This window comes from Mesoplodon mirus, assembly GCF_964341445.2.
Source record: "Mesoplodon mirus genome assembly, chromosome: 4".
NCBI lineage: Eukaryota > Metazoa > Chordata > Mammalia > Artiodactyla > Ziphiidae > Mesoplodon > Mesoplodon mirus.
Genome location: NC_138979.1, coordinates 15,000,203 through 15,006,513, shown reverse-complemented (window position 1 = coordinate 15,006,513; position 6,311 = coordinate 15,000,203). Strand labels below are relative to the sequence as shown.

The 6,311-nt window shown below is 40.3% G+C and overlaps 1 pseudogene across 1 annotated transcript; it reads right to left on the bottom strand.

Annotated features, from left to right (window-relative positions):
• Positions 1-5,326: 5,326 nt before the first annotated feature.
• LOC309802594 (large ribosomal subunit protein eL19-like) lies at positions 5,327-5,975 on the bottom strand (annotated as a pseudogene). The gene has a single exon. The product of its transcript is annotated as a large ribosomal subunit protein eL19-like (transcript).
• Between the last annotated feature and the right edge of the window lie 336 nt (positions 5,976-6,311).

Sequence of the window (6,311 nt, the reverse complement as noted above, 5' to 3'; positions counted from 1 at the left end):
CTATACCTGTCAGGGCAGGTGTCACTTCCTTCAGGTTGGTTGTCTCTGAAATATCCTAAGAAGGATTGTAAAGTCCTGACAGCAATTAAGTATAAAAATGCAGAGAAAATGGCTAAAAGTATTCAGAGAGAGGTGAAATGTAAAAGATTCCAGGAAGTTGCTGGGAAACTGCACAAGTTTTTCCACAAGATTGATTTGAATTTTGGAAAAATCGTCTAGCTGCCCAGAGTTTATGCAAATCCAAGTTCTGAATGTTTTTGAAGTCTACCCTATTAATTGTAATATATAATGGAAAAAACTAATTATCTTGGAACTGTGCAGCTGCATGCAACCTTCAGATTAATATCAGAGTTCAAAGACAGAAGCAGATGTGTAAAGCAGAAGTGATGCCAGATATGTACTTTGGAACATTAGGAAATATTTGGTTTGATGAAAGAGTCTTATTCAATAATAATTTTCCATCTCTCAACCATGGCGATGGGATTAATATATATTAGTCTGTCAAATAGGTTGCTGTTTTTCATCGTATTTGTTATTTTTCCATTTGGGGCTTAATAGACAGGAAATTGCAGCTTTTTCGGAGCTTGTGTAGATTTTGTAAATCCCAAGTGGAAGATACTCAGAAAAACAAATCCAAATAAGGTACCTCTGCTATTGTCAATTGAAATTTATTATTCTCCTTTTAGCAGAACTGAGAATCACGCTACACAATTCAATTTGCTGAAATTTGTCTGCTAATTTTTCAGCTAAATAGCTGAGATTTGGACACAAATTTTTAAGACAGCAAATGTTTGTTGGCATCAAGCTTTAAACAACCTTTCTAAATGCCTTGGGAAGCCAGCCCAGATTTTGGGGGCTTGGAAAAGCCCAAAGTCAAAGATGCTGAATAACCACAGTGAATCTGAAAGAGGCCTAGCTTTTTGACACTGGCTTATCTTTACTGAAAGCCAGCCTTTGATCAGAAGAGTATAAAACTATTTCACTTGGAAATGATTTAGTTAAAACTGTCCACAGCAAAGCTGACTGGAAGAAAATACAGCAAAATGTAAAGAGTTGTCATGTGTGGGTGGGAGGACTATGTGTGTCTTTCGATTCTTCTTCCAATTTTCCTTCCTTTTTCTAAATTTTCTGCAATGAGAGTGGAATGGTGTTTAACGGAGATAAAACTAAGTATTTTTAAATGTTCTAATTAAAGGTTACCTCACACTTAACAGGTTGCCAGCTCCTTTAGAAAATGAACACATTAGCTTAATAAGTGGCTAGAATTTATAAGTGAATTTTTAAATTCTCTAGTCCTCCTGGAAATGTATATTTATTGATAGAGAACAGGGAAACCTGCATCCCCTGACCTCCAGTATTTGTGGAGTATGAGCTTTCCCTATTTTCATATACCAATCAATAGCATGATTTTTTTTCTTTATCTTACAACCTGAAAACACGGTACAGAGTTAGTGACGATTTGTTTTCCTTAACAAAAATCAACCATCACTACGTCTTGGCAGATTAAGATACCAAATTGTAGGGTAATGAATTATGAAGGGTTAGATCCAGGACAGTTGTCAGGGGAGAGGCAAGGCTGATCTTCCTGGACTCAGTCTCATCCAAATGTTACCACCATAGAATGAGCCATTGGAGGAGACATGAGAGAAGTTACAAACTCTAGTCTGGAAAAGCAGCATCCACCATGAGTAGCAGAAGAGAGGGAAAGGAGAACGGATCCTCAGTAACTCTGCAACCAAAAGCTAAAATAATGGGCCAACTTCCGGACTTTCTCCCTGGTTCTAAGGACGGTGTGACTGCGGAGGCTCAGTGCCTGTATCTGCTGCCACTGCGTCAACAAGTGCCGAGAAAACAATGCCTGGTCGTTAATCCATCTGCCATATTTGGAAGCCCCTACTCTATGCTAAGCGTTATGCTAAACAGCAGGTGCTGTAGTCCTGCTTTTCCAGGAAAACCTGAAGCTCAGGGTGGTAAATAAACTTCTCAAGATCACACATCCAAGAAATGGCAGAGTTGGAGTCTCAAACCAAGTTTGTATAACTTCAAAGCCAGTTCCCGTGTGTTATGATACATTTCTCCTAACATCAGTTTCGCATAGTGACATATGTGTGGCTCTCAGCAACTTCATAACATCATCACATGGGTTCTCACACCAGCACTGCGATGTAGGTGAAGGTATCACTTCTCTCCTAGACATAAAAGCACAATGAGCAGAGGGATAGAGTGCCTCGCTCAAGGCCACAAACCTAGAAACAGCAGAAATGGGGCACCAACCTAGGATTCTGGTCTTTTCTTTTCCTTTTAGTCCATAACGCATAGTCTGCGATTTCTCATTTCGCCGGTAAAATGTCTTTGTGTAGCAGTGAAAGCCATACGTTTTCTACCAACTGAACAGGAAGAATAATAACCCAGGCAGAACATAGGATGTTAATAATCCTGCCAGGGCTTGGGATTAACCTCTCCCTCTAAAAGAGACAAAATATGCAAACTCTGACTAGCATAATGAGCTAGATTTGCATCTTATCCTAAGTATGGATTTCATTAGTTACTTCATCTACGGCTTTTCTATGAAAATCTGGAGCCTATATTTTATGAGCAACAAAGTCCTGTTAGATGCCTGTGATGAATTCCTTTTTAGCTTTAAATACCACCGTCGGGATGACAGAAGTCCTATTCAATGATTAACTGCAACCTATTTTCTACATGTTTGAACCCAAGTACTTTTTAATTGGATGCTCTCTCCTTCAGACCTGCTTTGAAGCTCTCCATTGACCAGTTATTGCCACAATAAGGCTGGAAAACAACCCCTCCAAAAACAGAGTGGCTTATAGCAACATGCTGTTATTCTCACGCTCTGAAATCTGCATATTGGCTGTGGTTCTGTGGCTCCAGGGTGGGCTCGGCTGGGCAGCTCTGCTTTAGACTGTGGCTTGGCTGATCTGGGTACCAGGTCAGTCTCCAAGGGTTAGGTTCAGATCTATACCGTGTAGGTTTACTCTGGAGACAAGGCTAGAGGGGCAGCTGATCCTGAAATTCAGAAGGCCCTCCAGAGAGCAGTTAAGCCACGTCTGAATGTGTCAAATGTTACCAGGATGGGTCTGTATGGATTCCTGGGAGGCTTGGGTTTTGAAATATAAAAATGCCTGTAATAGTGCCTTGACCACACCATCCTTTTGATGGGGGCAGTTGGGGAGATGCAATATCCCCACAGCCATAAAGTGCCCCTCCACTATCTCCAAGCTACAGCACACTTTTGGACTATGGGATGGAATAGCTACATAACATAGGGCTAAACAACAAATAGGTTCGGGTGATAAAGTATAATATACATGGTTACATCAAACCTAGAGCTGAACCCAGGCTTATGACAAATATCAAAACAGTAAGTGAAAAGGACTACACTTTCCTTTTTTGCCCTAAAATTTTAATTTCCATGGAGGGAATCATGAGCATCTGAGGCATCCATAGACAGAAAAATTTAATGAATAAAATATTGTCAACTTGGTTCCCTATTTCCAAACTGATTAGAATGGCAGAGACAAAAATGATTGTTAGTGATTTTTTTCCCCACATTGCAATACCCTGCTCTGATTATGTTTTATTTTGCATAATGAAAGGATAGCACCTACTCAAGTGGCCTAAGTTTACACTTGCATGTTTCAAATATCGGCATTCATAATTTATGGTCAGCTGATTTATACTACTTCATTTGAGTAGACAGAAAATGCTTCTCATTAAAAATAAATTCCTAACACATGAAAATTTTATCTTTTATTTTTCCATGTTGAGTTTTTCATAGTCATTGGATAAATGTTGCTGCAAAATCTAATTTTAAATTCTGATACATTTTTATGTCCTTATATTAAATTCTGAACACATATCCTATGTCTGGGAATATTATGACGTAAAAAACTGAAATACAAAATGAAGGTATTGCAGATGTCTAACAAGAAAACATGGACATACAAATACCCTTGTAAATCTCAGTGAATTATAATTCAATTTTGCTCCAGATTTAAAAACCTTGCTTTTTGGTTTGAGTGGGGGTATACTTGCCCCACTTTGCACTGTTCACTTCCCATGAAAAGCAATCCTGTTATCTATCTGCTTTGACCCCTTTGGATGCACAGTTGTGGTGGAGCCACTATTCCAATTTTGTCCCCTGAGACAATGCTTCCTTCTGCACTTTCTCAGTTTATCCCGCATAGACCATGGACATGCAACACAAGGCTTTACAACATCCCCTGGCTTCCAGGAAGATATAGTCTGACCTGGGTTTAGCCATCCCAGGAAGGTTCCGGTTTGCTGGGAGGGGATTCTAAGAGTTGGGACATCATCACAGATACTGGCCAAGCAGAGCTGTTGGCTTTAATTGCCACTTTCAATCAGATCACCTTTAATTTTATGCATCTTTATATGAGAGCTCCATATACCATCTCATTTGAAAACAAGATTCTCCCTTTCTTAAGTTCCTTATAAACACTGTCTTATAACCAGCTCAGAAAATAGGAGGCAATGACAACATTCTCTGATGTGCTTTTCACTGAGTCCTAGGAAAGCTTACTTTCCAGATCTATCTGTATATAAAAATACAGATAGGGTGCTCAGTGACCTGCTAACAGTCACTCAGTTTGTGTCCTTCTTGAGTCAAATTTTTTAACTGCAGAAATTTTGTAAGAGGAAAGCTGGTGATTGAGGAGATCACATCATTTCATCTATTAGTGTCTGCCCATACGCTCACCCTGCAATCTTCCATGCACTTTTGATAAGCACCAAGAGAACAGCATTGCCACCAATGCTGATGGGCATCTCACAGGTATAGGGAAAGATTCTGCAAATGCCTTTTCTTCCTCATATTTACACCTTTATGAGCCTTCATACAATTTTAGTAGGCATTTATTTGTATACGTTTATGGTGTCCAAGAACATGCTTAATCATTGTTCTTTAATATTCTCTGTAAAAGGAAAGCCTCCTCTGTTGTAGCACACAAAGGAAAGTGATAAGTAAAAGTACCTTCTATCCCTGGAGACCTTGATTTCTCAAAGAGCTTTTATGTTGATTAATTCATGTAATATTCACAAACACTTTGGCATGAATATAATGCTACTAAAGCAAAGGAAATTGTGAAAACTACTGGTTTCAAAGCAGATGGCTCCAAGAATCACCTGTTCTATCTTTTAACCATCAGCTGGTTAGTTATCTTCATCACAGGCCAGCCTGGTTCCAACTGCCCGACTGTGAGGTTAGCCCTAGGGTCTCCAACCATTTGTCTTTTGTTCTTCTTGAGAAGATTTTTTTTTTAAGGCAGATAAATGCTTGTTTTTTATTGAATGAGTGGTCTATCTAATTGCCGAGGCCACTATGTACAGAGAAGAGAGGGAGAACTTTATTTCTTGGTCTCTTCCTCCTTGCACAGAGTCTTGATGATTTCTTCCTTCTTGGCCTGGAGCCAGTCTTCATGGTCCTTGCGGGCTTCCTTGGTCTTAGACCTGCGGGCCTCAGCCTGCTCCGTCAGCAGCTTCTCGCAAGCCTTGTCTGCTTTCAGCTTGTGGATATGTTCCATGAGAATCCGCTTGTTTTTGAACACGTTACCCTTCACTTTCAGGTATAGGCTGTGATGCCTGTGGTGGTCAATCTTCTTAGATTCACGGTATCTTCTGAGCAGCGGGCACAGAATTCTCATCCTCTCATCCAGGTTACCTTTTAGGGCATTCGAGCACTGGCACTACCCTTTTGCTTACCTATGTCCATATGCCTGTCCTTCCTGTGGGCCAAGGTGTTTTTCCGGCATCGAGCCTGGGAATGGACCATCACAGGTTTCCGGATGATGAGTCCATCTTTGATCAGTTTCCGGATGTGCTGACGGGATTTGGCATTGGTGATTTCGTTAGTCTCATTGGGGTCCAACCAGACCTTCTTTTGCCACAGAGGAGGACCTGGAGGCAAGCCTCTTCTGAAGCCTGAGCATACTCATGGCTGCAGCCGCAGTGGTGAAAGGCTAGAAGATTTTAGATAAGTTGGGAATCAAATAAAATGCCATTTCTTTTACTAATTGTCCTTCATGTAAGTTGAAGTTGCCATAACTGAATTGGCTGAATCTCTAAATCCCCCTGTGACCTTTTATCTGCTCTTTAAAGTTGGTTCTGTAGTTTAGTTTTTAAAGAGGTATTATCAGTTATTGAACCCTTACCGCTCACCCTTGAGGTCTCAGCTTAAGTATCACTTTCTCACAAAACATTCCCAAACTATCCTGCCTACGTTTGGTCACCTGGTAATATGCACACACAGAGCACTGCAAATCTCTTTTAAT